This window comes from Dermacentor variabilis, chromosome 6, assembly GCF_050947875.1.
Source record: "Dermacentor variabilis isolate Ectoservices chromosome 6, ASM5094787v1, whole genome shotgun sequence".
Classification (NCBI taxonomy): domain Eukaryota; kingdom Metazoa; phylum Arthropoda; class Arachnida; order Ixodida; family Ixodidae; genus Dermacentor; species Dermacentor variabilis.
This window is the reverse complement of record NC_134573.1, coordinates 194947246-194960948: the sequence shown is the minus strand read 5'-3', so window position 1 is coordinate 194960948 and position 13703 is coordinate 194947246. Positions and strand designations below refer to the sequence as shown.

General features: G+C 46.5%; 1 long non-coding RNA gene across 7 annotated transcripts in view; it reads right to left on the bottom strand.

Moving 5' to 3' along the window:
• LOC142586037 (uncharacterized) overlaps positions 1 to 13703 on the bottom strand; it is a 415255-nt gene that overhangs the window by 161146 nt on the left and 240406 nt on the right. For all 7 annotated transcript variants that reach the window (XR_012829185.1, XR_012829184.1, XR_012829187.1 and 4 more), the window contains one exon: positions 2408 to 2757. This is a non-coding gene — a long non-coding RNA (uncharacterized LOC142586037). The remainder of the gene's footprint in view (positions 1 to 2407; positions 2758 to 13703) is intronic.

Below are 13703 nucleotides of genomic sequence, written 5' to 3'. Positions count from 1 at the left end.
GAGGGACTCTAGAAAGATAATGGTTAGGTAGCGAGCAGACCACAATGAATGACGAACGAGAAAAGAATTCGGTATACCATTAGGACCGGTCGATTTTTTAGTGTAACTGTAGCATTAGGTTCAGTACACCATGCTCATTGATCATGATATCAGTAATCGGGGTTGCCACATTAGGAGGGTCAAAGGATAGAACTTCGCGGGCATCTGATGAAAACACAGATTTCATCATTAGTTGTTTGTTGGATCATTAGTTGTTTCATGATCGACGATTATAGACGCCGATGTAGACTCTTTTGGCAAGACAGAGCGCCAAAATTTGCGAGGATTAGTTTTTAGAAGTTTTCCTAACTCGACACTGAAAAAACGATCTTTTGCCGATTTTGTAATTACTCGCAGTTCTTCCTTTGCCCTACGAAACTTGATAGCACTACCAGGGTCTCACAAACGCTTCATGCGCCTGAAGCGTCCTAAGCGGCGTGATACGTGAAGGATATCACGAGTTATCCAGGGTACTTTGAGGTTCTTTTTCTTTGTTTTTAGCGGAACAAAACGTTGCATGCAGTCAGTGACAATAGTTTCAAATTTGCTGACTAGTTCGTTGATGTCACCCATGTGACTAATCATGTGAAATGCATCAAGAGAAGAAGCAAGAAAATCAGTGATAGCAATATCGTCAGCGCGAGGGAAATCAGGAAACGTGGTGTAAGTCGGCAGCGGCGCGAAAACAGGACAGTTAATAGTAACTGCTACAGCCTTGTGGTCCAAAATTCCATCAACAATATCACATTCAAAACCACACTGATAAATATTTGAACCGAGAAAGACCAAGTCAAGCAGCGAGTCACCTCTTGCTGCTTCGTTAACAATTTGCTTTAGATCGAAGAACAAGAAAATGTTCACCAATTCTTGACAGATGGATGTATCCCGACCAGAAAGCGTAAATGATGGCCAATGAATACCTGGAGCGTTGAAATCGCCCATCAAAATAAGATTACACAGTTTGAATGTTTGTATGTTCAAATAATCATTAAGGATGTGGAATACATCGACAGATGAAGCTGGCGGTCGATAAAGAATGTCGATTACAATTGACTGTTCATTAAGAAAAATTTTACACCAGACAGATACAGTTTCTGTTGGCGCCTTCATAACGGAGAACTTAATGTCAGATCGAACGATAAGAGCGACCCCTCCGCGTTTACTATCCTGTCGATCCGCTCGTATCGCCACGTAGCCTGGGGGAGTGAATTCTGAATCATGGACGCCATTGTGAAGCCACGTTTTCGTAATGCCCACAATATGTGGGGAGTGCGAACACACAATAGACAAGAAGTCAGGAAATTTGTTTATAACACTTCTAGCGTTAATATTCATAATCGAGAGCTTTCATGGCTGTGTTTAGGAGGTCAAACAGAAGACGTTGTAGAATGTCGGGCTGTGCGTTTGGGTGACTCTCTGTGGTCCTTCTCAAGGGCATCCTTATCAGCATTCCAGACGTACCGAGATTTATCGATGAGAATGTAATTGGAGCGAAGCTTCACCTCAGAGCCATTGTTGCGATATACCTGGGACGCTTCCCAAAGTTTTTTTTTTTTTTTGAGTGCACGAATTCATAAGGGTGAAGTCTTCGGTTGCATGGTAGTCAGTGTCTTTAAATTTGTGTACGTTTTTAGTATGGTTATTTTCTCGGAGTAGTCCGAAATTCTCAGAATAACAGGACGTGGACGGTCCTCGCGTACCCTACCAAGCCTATGACAGCGATCGATTCTTGCACATTGGATCGACAATTTCTCTGAAATGACATTTGACACTTTGTTTAGTAAGTCCTCCCCATCTTCATTTGGGCCTTCTGGGATGCGATATAAGATTAATTTATTGCGACGAAATCTATTTTACAGGTCATCATTTTTCTTACTCACCTGCGCCACAGCAACAGTCAAGGAATCAAGTTGAGCACGTAAGATGTCGTACTTTTCCGGTGGTGAAAACTCAAGCGCAGTCACACGAGAATCGAGACGTTCAAAAAGCTCGTCGACAGTTTTCTGGAATGACTTTATGTCGGCTATGTCACGAGCTAATCGCTTCTGCCCATCTAACAGTTCAGATAGCATTTTGGCAACAAAGTGTCATTAGCATCAACGGCCGTAGTGTCGGCGTGTGACGTGGAAACAGCGGCTGCCGCGGATCTCGTAAGGCTACTCGAAGCCATTTGAATTTTGGGGGAAGGGTGAAGACCAGGATTTTTCTGTGGAGGGCCGGGGCTCATTTCCACGTCACCGTTCAACAGAAGGCGACTCAAGCAATACATAATTTGTAAAGAATAGGAAACAACATCATGTGGACATGGGAACAGCAGTAGAAATCTATCGTCGGATCTAATGCTATGAGCGCCTTTGCGGTAACATACCTGCACGAAGAAAAATATTCGGGTGAGCATGTTGGCGGCACTGCTGTCACCTAGCCCACTGTAGAAGGGCGCTGGGGGCAACGCTTTTATATCCTTGGTAGACGACGTAACAGCAGCGCGGATACAGCTGACGGCCGGCTGATCCAGCGAGGCGTAGGCAAAGGCGTGCAGGGGGTCGCCAGATTCGCCGATGGACGGGCCAGGGCTCTCACACAGGGTGAGAGGGCAGTTCAGACGCGCATCGTCAGTGCACTGCACGTGCCGACCTTGTGGCCAGCTGGGCACGAAGAAATGTTGCAGCCGAAGGGAGCAGCACAGCACTCAACGGGAACAGCCAGGCAGCCGAGAAGCTGCACGAAAAAAAAATATGCGGGTGAGCATCTTGCCGGCACTGCTGTCACCGAGCCCACTCGAGAAAATATATAGAGAAAATAATGTTGAAATAAGATGGGAGGTAATTAACAGTACGACAACTGTCGAGGTACACAAAGGAATACGGCAAAGTTGCGCAACCCATACTGTGCGACTGCCCAGCATATATGCAGGAGCGAAGGACGTTAGACAGTTTCCTAGCCAGCGTTGGCAGACAACTACTGTCGGAGGAAGCTATCCTCGGCCCATGGCCTGACACTGCAATTTCAATGCGTGCAACAAAAGTATTGTTGAAGTTCCTGCAGGACACCAAGCTCGACGAGCGGCTCTAGCGAGGCAACTGTCTCATGTACAGGGTCGTTCAAAATATGTGCGAACGCGCGAAGCGTGGCCGCGCTCCGCGGAGCGTCAGCGCATCCGGCGCGGTCGCGCATCGAAACAATGTGGCGCAGGCGCACAGGAGTGTGGAGGCGGTGCTTCGTGTCGTCTGCTACAGTGCTGAAGCGCACCGTGCTTGCTTTGCTGGGAAGCGCACCTAACTCTGTGCTGGCAGCACCCAGACGTGCTGAGATGGCACTGTCGCATTTTACTGATTGCAGCGCGTTGTTCAGTCCTATGGAAGGGTATCAACTGGCAGAGGGAGCTAGCTTGGGCACGGCAATCTCTTATCCGCTGGCGCGGCTAATAAGCTGCTGCAAATAAGTGCCAAGCTAAGCGACTGCTCCGTACTAGTGAATGATTCTCGGATGATTTGTCAAAGCACGATCCACAGCACATTCCTCATGTTCATCGGCTTACGAACGTCAAGCTATCAGTTTTAAAAGTAGTGATGTCACTTCTTTCTTTTCTTGCTTATTTCTTATGCTGCCTCAGTAATAAAAGCGGTGTAACAGTCGAGTAGTGCATTTTTCGCCGAACCTTGGTAGAGCAAGCGATGTCTCGTGTTCCGGAGTGCGAAAGATGGCGAATTGTAGCGCTAAGCCTCCAAGCATACTCTCAGAGGAGGATAACAATGCTAACAAATCGGCTACTTTCGACCGTGAACCGGATCGTTCGGGCATACCGAAAGCAGCGAAGAATCAAGGATCATCCGCGGACAGGCCGTCCCAATGTCACCAATGAAGACGACGACATGAACATCGTTGCGGCCGCTGTGGACAAGCCCATTGCCAGTGCGACAGAAATTAAGAACACTGTCGGGCTTCTGGGTGTGTCGAACGCAACAGTGAAGCGTCGCCTGCGCGCGGCTGGCCTCAGGTCAAGAGTAGCTGCACAGAAGCCACTTGTGAGCGTGAAGAACAAGGGGACGCGCCTGGCATTTGCCCGAGATCATCAGCAATGGACAGAGGAGCACTGGGGAAAGGTGGTCTTTACTGACGAATATGCTTTCATGACCCGATGGGACCAGCGTCAGCGAGTCTGGCGGCTTGAAAACTGCCGGTAAGAGTAATCATTTAAGCAATTGTATCCTAAAATGAAGGATCACTTTAGGCACTAGTATTTAGTGTTATTAAGCTTTAAACGTTAATATGCTTGTTCTAACAAGTATCTAGAATAATTTTTTCAGTGGCCTAACAACTGCAGCTTTGCAAAGCGCGTACATTAAGCAAAATGTCATGTTAAACTTCGACAAAAATAAAGAAATTCTCTAAAATAACGGCAAAGCTATAATCAGTGATGAACGCTGAAACCATAATAACTAGAGTTTCAGAGTTTGCGTCAGTTACGGCTGAAATCTATTAACATCGAATGTTATAAGCTGGCGCGAACATTTAAATTGCGCAGAGCATATTGTTCAACAAGAGATATGGAAATGAGGAAAAAGTGACTGTAGCATCGATTAATATTAGGAATACGTTAGTGGGAAAGGAGGCTGCTATTGCCCTAGTGTGCGTCAGTACCAAAGCCAAGATCATCTTGTCCGACAGTAAGGCAGCTGTTCACAACTTTTGTAAGGGGGTGGTCTCCAGTCAAGCCGCCAAATTACTAAGAAGATACCCCTCAAGCAGGAACGTCTCCCTCATATGGGTTCCTGGTCATGAGGCATTCCGGGAAATGAGGCTGCTCACAGCCTCGCTCGAGAATGATACATCCGAGCTGATCTGGAAGTGCCCCTGAGTGGGAATAAAGACCCTCTCATGACGTATGAAGAAAAAACCGTAACACCTAGATTGGATAGGAGAACACTCTCACTTCGGAATAGGTCACTCACTCCAAAGAAGTGCAGGGCCTGCTTCAGGTCAGCAGATTCTTTCCGTACTCTATACTGCACGATGAAGACACTGGTAGCCTGAGCTCTGCAGTAGCTCCCACAGAATGACTTCGCAAAATCACTTAATTTGGGAGTGTCAGGATTTTCCTGGGGCTAAATCACAAAGCATCCCAGACCTTGCCACCTGGGAAGAGCTGATCCGTAGCCAGGACCCGGATCAGCAAAGACTCATCATCGGTCAGGCGGAGACAGCTTACTACAAGAATGTCTCCGCGGTCTCCGGTGCTGAGCGCCGGCCGGGAGGCACCCCCTTCTAATTGCTGCCCCCGACCGTGAGGCCCCATTATGACGGAAATAAAGTTCATTCGTTCATTCATTCATTCATCAAGAAATAGTTGCCGATAGAGAGCCAATTTTTACACTGTGGCATACGTAGGAATCATGCTTTGCCTCAGTCTCGGAATATTTGATGATCCCGCAAAACAATTGAATTCATAAAAGAATGGCCTCGTTCGCAATTTTTTGTATGATTGTGTTAGGTTAACCGGTAATGGCCTTTAGACAATCCTAAAAGATAGTAATTGATATTTTTGTTCCTTATAGCTTGCCGGTTGCACCTGCATTTCTTACCAACACTAACAAGTTTTTTTTTCGTTTTCTGCAGGTATATGCCTGAGTACATGCAGCAAGTCGCTGCCAGCGGCAGGTCCGCTGTGAATGTTTGGGGCGCTGTGACCGCCGAAGGCCTGGGACCCCTGGTTCGCCTTGAGAGCCGCTTCAATGGAGAGGCCTACTGCTCAATCCTGGACGATGTGCTCATCCCGTACCTTCTAGGAGGACCATTTCCGGACGGCGACTTCATTCTGCAGCATGATAACTCCCCAATACACAAATCGAAAAGAGTTGCTGCATTTCTTGAGCTCCGCGATATCGCAGTGCTGGAATGGCCTGCTCACTCTCCTGACCTAAATGTTATTGAGAACGTTTGGGGCATCATGAAGAGTGCTATGACCGGTCGACAGCTGCATGGCCTCTCAGCGCACGCACTATAGATTGTTGTTCAAGAGGAGTGGGAGTGGCTGAGGTCCAATACGAGCCTTTGTAGATCCCTATACAGGTCCCTCCAGAACAGGATGAAAGCCGTCATAAATGCAGGAGGCGAACCTTCCTGCCACTGACCTTGGTCATGGAACTCGTTGAAGAGCAGCACATACGAGAAAACAAAACTCCACGCCTGAGCAAACCCTCAACGAACTGGGTGGATAATGAATTTTATTTGCTACAATCAGTTTTGCGTTCTCAATTAGATGCTTTATCTTGATCTCAAATTTTTTTTTCTCCATGAAAGGATACCTGGTGTGCGGGGTTGTAGTTCTCCCGCCAGTTGTCGGTTCTGATAGATGGTTGCTTGTTTCGTCACGTTGGCGATTTTTAAATGCGTACTGTATTCCTACTATGTGTAAAATGTCGGATGAGGAGCACCGGCACCTTCGGCGTCTATAGCAGGATACAATCTAAACTTTTGATGCGTTATGAACGCGACTGTGTGCAAACTGAATGCGCACATTTTTCTGGGAGCGTGAGGCACGTAGGATGTTTTTCTCTCTTATGACGGAAGTAGTAAATAATATTTCCGGACACACTGCGTAGGGTTCAGGGTAAACTAAGTGAAAAAGAAAGATGGCAGCAGAAAGTCAAAGGCAACCGGTGCAATGCTTGAGCGGGAGCCTTAGTTCGCTATGCAGAGTAGGGTTGTGAGTAGGGTTTTTCATCGTTTACATTTTGATACAGCAATATTCAGCCAAGTAAGACAGAGCATCGCTTTTGTAATACGATGCGTAATGCGCTTCTTTGAAATTGCAATTCAGTTCACTATCTTTCGATTGTTTACTTAATAATTCTTGGCATTTGGGAGTTCCATGTCTATGTGTTCTCGCATTTTGTACGTTTTCACATCCCCGCAAAATATTAGCACCTGGTATTTTAATCCGCAAAACTAAGCAATCTCGTGATGGAGAACTAAACAAATACTTCTTTTCGACGCGATAAACTTGACTGTGAAACGGTACACAAAAAACTGCTAACAGTATATATCAGTGGGCCGTCTGGCATGAGCAATCACAACAGTAAATGAAATAAGCTTTTTATGTTTGACAACAACAATGACCGCAGAGGCATTGAAACTTTAAAGCTAATTATTTCGTCTAAGATTTTTCTGTTGTGAATGAATTCTGTGTGCCGATCTTGAATGTGGTTCCAGCTAAAGCCTTCAATCAACCTAGGTGCAAACGCTTCATTTTGTCGCTTTCATTCCTTGAGCCATTTATTATGAGGACTCTGGCCCTAAGTATCCTGCTGCAAGGAGCGTTTAACTGGCATATATCCCAAGCGCCGCGTTCTATTTATTGCCACCGTCACCACCTGAGACGAAAATTTTCGACTGCAAGCCTATAGCAAATGTGCTTCCTGCAATAAATATTTGTTCCTGATTAGGCCCCTTCCGCGCGGTTACATACGGCTGTTCCCTTAGCGTTACGCTACGGCACACCACGTTCGAAGAAAGTGATGCTGGCAGAAAGCGTCAGCTAAGACAGGAAAAACACGCTAGTGGCTCGGCAACAGAGAAGAAATAATTCTAATGAGGCATTTCAGTGCTACGATCAGGGTCCTTTGACTTATGTCATGAGCTACCAACCAAATACATTGTTGTTCAGCCTTCTTAATGGTGCAAGTAAGGATGTCTGGAGTAAAGAAAAGGTCACACGATTGTACAAATTTACATTGATACGTTTTCTAAAAATCGTACGAGCTTCGGTGATTTCTTTCATTTCTAAAGTAAAATTCCAAGTAGTGTCAAGCAATCTGCGGGCTCATCCGCTTTAGCTGATCATGGACCAAGAAGAGCAATGCTGAACCCAACTCCGTGCACACAGTTTAGCAGCTCTTGCTTAAAACATCTAATTCGAATTAGGAAGAACGCACAGAAAACAAAGCTGTGCTCCGTTACCTCACGCCGCCTGCAGAGTGCGGCCAAGTGCTGAGAATGTTTCGCTGCGCCAGCTCTGTAGGGAGCGCCTGACCTCAGAGCCGGTGGAACCAAGTTGGATCTCGGCCACTGCGGCCCTGGTTTGATGGAGGCGAAAGGAAAGACGGTCATTTAATGTGCTATATCCGTGCATGGTAAGAATCACCGAGGGTCGAAATGATCCAGATCCCTCTACTACGTCGACATCTCCCTTAGCGTGAGCCGCTTTTGAGCATTTAACAGCATAAACTAAGCCACACTAGAGCTGAGAAATTTTAAACAACGCCTGCATTTAACCGAGAACGCTGCACTGCAAACACACGCTGCTGAGTTGCCGCATGCGGAACAACAACGCGCTGCCGTCAGTAAAATGCGACAATGCCCTCTCGGCACGTCAGGGCGCTGCCAGCACACAGGTGCGCTTCCCAGCAAAGCAAGCACGGTGCGCTTCCGCGCTGTAGCAGACGACACGAAGCACCGCCTCCAGACTCCTGTGCGCCTGCGCCACATTGTTTCGATGCGCGACCGCTCCGGATGCGCTGACGCTCCGCGGAGCGCGGCCACGCTTCGCCGTGTTCGCACATATTTTGAACGACCCTGTACATCAGCACTCACCACTTCGCATATCATCATCATCATCCATCCCAATACAGTGGGCACGGCGGCTCAGCGTATGCAATGTCGTCTAACCGCCTTCTGTTGCTTGAACAGGTGATGCTGATCGCCGCATCATACCAGCCGCATGCGTGGAACCAGTGCGCCATCGGACCTTTGGAACGTACCGGCATTGAACTGGACTGTTCTATCAACTTTACTCTCGGACACGGAGACCATCGGCAAGAGACGGCAGTCACGTCCGACACTATAAATCGGCCACTGTCAAACTACGGCTTCAGTGGGCACGGCGGCTCAGCGTATGCAATGTCGTCTAACCGCCTTGTGTTGCTTGAACAGGTTAGTTATTACAATTTTTATGGCTACAAGAATGATAATCGCTTTGCTGTTGTGCTGCCGTGCCCAGAAGTGATTTTGTTCGTTTGCATCTTTATGTCTGTTGCTGTCTGGCGACGTAGAAATGAACCCTGGGCCAGAAACGAAGGTGATGTTGAAGGAATTGTGCGATGGCCAAAAGGCAATACAATCAGATCTAGAGAGCATGAGCAAGCGGCTAAGGGTGGTTGAAAACAGCCTTAAAATATTTAAAGAACAGGCGAGTACAATTGCTCAATTGTCTAAAACAGTAAAACAGTTAGAGAGTACACTTCGGCAGCAGCAGGAAAGAATGGACAGCTTTGAGGACAGAAGTAGGCGGAATAACCTAGTGGTATTTGGAATACCAGAAGGCGAGAAGGAATCCTTAACTGACCTTGAAGCGAAAGTGTTAGAAGGTGTATACGAAGAAAAACTTTGCGTCAACTTGAGTACCGTGGAACGAATACATCGGATAGGAAAAAAGAGCGCCCGGCCTCGACCTGTAATTCTCAGGTTGTATGACTCTAGGGAAAAAGCTAAAATTTACAAACAATGCAGGAAGCCGAAGGGCAGCGGCGTCTCCATTTCTGATGATTTTTCAAAAGAAACGCTGGCGAAGCGTAAAACGCTCTGGGATTCCGCGAAACAAGAAAGGGAGGACGGGCATCGCGTGCGCTTGAATTACGACACACTGTGACGTGTGCACGCGGGATCGATCAAGGCGCAGCCGTGTGCAGGCTCCGTATCCCAACAGACGCCCTACTGCTGGTACGGGTGACTGACGGAACACAAAATGGGATTCGAATGCCTTCCGCTTGATCAATTTGAACGCTAGAAGTTTAGTAAACAAAACTGGAGACTTAGAATATATGCTGGCTAATTGCGATCCCCATGTGCTTGCAATAACCGAAACGTGGCTGCGGCCCGAAATACAAGACCAAGAGCTCGTACCACCTAATTACAAAATCATACGAAGAGACCGCGATGCTCGTGGGGGCGGAGTTGCTATTGTATTCAAGGCCGATATTGACTGTGCGCAAATTACTGGCATTCCAACACATGAAAGCATCTGGTGTGAAATTAAGCTAGATAAAACAAGGATAATTCTTGGAACTGTTTATAGACCGCCTAAATCGCCCATTTCCTATCTTGAAGATATGCAGCTTTACTTAGAAAGCCTTAAAAAACGCAGCTGTCGCATAATCATTGCTGGTGATTTCAACTTACCAGGGATTGATTGGTCCACGCTTAGCGCTCAGCCTCGCGAAGATGCCCAGTGTGAACTACTTCTAGAAATAGCTTTCAGTAAGGATTTACAATAGGTAGTTCATGAGTGCACACGCGTAGTTGGGGAAATCAAGATCTGTATTAGACTTGGTGTTCCTAGACGGGCGATTTGAAGATACGACGTATCGGTTGAAACCGGCCTCTCGGATCATAAGCTAGATTATGTGGAGATAAAGTCTACCGCTGTATACCCGAAGGCTGGTAGTACTACGCATCTTCTGTGCTTCGATAGAGCCGATGACACAAGCATTATTGATCATCTTTCGCTCTGTTTTGATGAATTCACTTCGACGGATGACGTCAATGCGATGTGGATTGCGTTTAAAGATATCGTTTTTTACTGCGTAAACAGATTTGTGCCAACTCGGAAGAAGAAAATAAATAAACGGAACCCGTGGATAACCCGCGAAATTATACATTTAAAGCGGAAAATTAACCGTGAGACACAGACGTCAAAGATCATAATAAAATTTCGGCGCTAAGCTCTATATTGCGCACAAATATGCTGCTGCTAAAACAAATTACTATGACGTGACATTAACTAATTTTGTGAAGCACGATCCGCACCGTTTTTGGCGCCATTTGTCGCATAATAACGAAGCTCCAAGTGTCATTGTCGCTAATTACGAACTTGTGTCGGACAACTCGCGTATGGCAGTATGTTTTAATGATTTTTTTCAATCTGTCTTTGCTGACCCTTCTGCAGATGGTCTTTCTCCCCTCTCTCTAGAATCCCCGTACGCATCACCAATGCCTAATATTCAGGTTTCGCATGAAGGCATTGTAGCTCTTTCGCTTAAAATTAACGATAAGAAATCTGTAGGTCCAGACGGCATACCAAATGCCTTTCTGCGCAGATATGCGGAATGGGTAGCGCACTATCTAGAGATCATTTTTAGTTCTCCGCTGAAACAAAAACGGGTCCCAGATGACTGGCTGGTCGCAAAAGTGGTTCCGGTTCACAAGTCCGGTGAAAGGCAACATATTGGAAACTATCGGCCAATTTCACTCACGTGTGTATGCTGCAAGCTACTTGAACACATAGTTTCAAAGTCAATCTACACCTACCTTGAAGACAGGAAAGCTTTTTTTCCCAACCAGCACGGGTTGGTTTTCCCAACCAGCGCCTTGTCTGTCGTACATGTTGTTCTTTCGTCCTTGTCTTCGTAGCGCTCTCTTTTTTCATTAAGTATGCTCAACCAACTCGCCCACATCAAGCTTCTGCAGCACGGGTTTCGACAGCACCTTTCGACTGTCACACAGTTGATAGAAACGATCAACGATTTTTCAGCTTCCTTGAACAATAGAAAGCAGGTCGACGCTATATTTTTAGATTACTCGAAGGCTTTCGATCTGGTTGTACATAATGAATTAATTAAACTAATGGAAATGAATATAAATTATCATGTTGTTATGTGGATCCGCTCATATCTTACATATCGGACACAATATGTTGAAATAAATGGTAACAAATCTAACCAACTAAAAATAACCTCAGGCGTTCCACAGGGGTCCGTTTTAGGACCACTTCTTTTTCTAGTTTACATAAATGATATTGCTCATTACATAAGTAACGACATAACCATCCGGTTATTTGCAGACGATTGTTTATTATATCGTGAAATCAATAACCAAAACTATCAGGCGTCACTTGGTCAAGCTCTTAAAGCTGTAGAAGTCTGGGCCGCAAGAAGTAAAATGAAAATTAACGAATCCAAATCAGTCATGCCCAGAGTTACAAACAAAACAAAGCATGTTATTGACTGTAATTATGAGATGAACTCAACAATTCTTACCGAAGCTGAAACGATAAAATACCTAGGTTTAACAATTTCGAAAGACTTAAGTTGGAAATCACACATAGACAGAATTTGTGGAGCTGCAGAAAAGAAGTTATGGTTCCTTCGCCGAAAATTAAAGCTAGCAATGGCACCCGTCAAACTACTTGCATATTTAACTTACATTAGACCAACGTTAGAGTATGCCAGTGTCATTTGGGATCCGTTTCAATCCGGAATTATAAACCGCATTGAGGAGGAGGAGGAATAAACTTTTATTGTAGAACCAGCACTTTATGATGGCCGGGCCTAAGCCTCCCACGAAGGGACGTCGAGGGCTTGCCTCGCCGCCGCCTCGCGGGCGTGCTGGGTCGTCCAGGTTTGGTCGTCGAGGGCTGAGCTCCGCGGAGCCTCATGCAACCTCGACGAGAGAGTCGTGGTGTTAGTCTGGGTGTACTGTGCTGGGCACTCCCATAGCATATGCGGAAGCGTAGCCGGGTGAATTCCACAGCACCGGCAATTGGGGGTCGTGTAGACGTCCGGAAATATAAGGTGGAGGCGGGCGGGTGAAGGGTACGTGTTTGTTTGTAGTAGACGCAGGGTGGTAGCCTGCGCCCGGCTGAACTTTGGGTGAGGCGGGGGGAAGATTCGGCGACTGAGGTGAAAGGCCTTAACGAGATCGTTATAAGTTGTCAGACTGTCCCTGGTGTCCAACTCATCTCCAGTGACTCCGACGCGGTTGACTAGACCTCGCGCAATGGAGTGGGGGACCTCGTTGAGATTGGGGAGGTGTGGGTGGACAGGGCCCGCATGGGCCAGGATCCATGTTAGGGAGATTATGCTGTCTTTAGAGTGTGGTGCCTGGCAGAGGATGCGAAGAGCTTGGGGAGAAATACGGCCTTTGCTGAAGTTAGTAACGGCTGAGCGAGAGTCACACACTATGGTGTGACAGGTGGGATCTAAAGTGGCCAGGGCGATGGCCACTTCTTCAGCCGTCTCGGACGTGGGGGTAGTGACGCTGCAGGCGTGGTGTAGGGCTCCATCGCGTGTGGCGACGGCCACAAATCGTGTGCCATGGGAGTATTGGGCTGCATCAACAAATGTGACGCCAGGTACGTGGGCAAGGGCTTTTATGATAGCTCCGGCCCGAGCTTGGCGCCGGGCCCTGTTATATTCAGGGTGTTATGTTATATTCAGGGGATGCTTCGGTTGCTTAATTTGCCTCCACTGGCTCAAGGGCGGAAGTTAGCTCGACTTAAATTTCTTTTTTTGTTATCAAAAGGCCCCTTCAATATTGAAACCACGCCCTATCTTGCTCCCAGGCAGGCTAGAAACGTCAGATCAAGCAATCATTGCATGTTCTCAATTCCAAAAGCATATCTGGACATGTACGCTTATTCATTTTTTCCGCGAACGATTAAGGAATGGAACAGTTTGCCGGCGTCTGTTTTGCAGTCGAGTAGCATTAAAATCTTCGGTAGCAGTCGAGTAGCATTAAAAAACCTTTTATGAAATTTAATCTTAGTGGTGCCATGCAAACATTGTCACACTATTCTAGAAATACATACAATAGTCTTTCTTTTATGCTGCTTCCAATATCACTGTCACAATGTTAGAAACATGTATTTCTTAGCCGAACTATTGTATTTG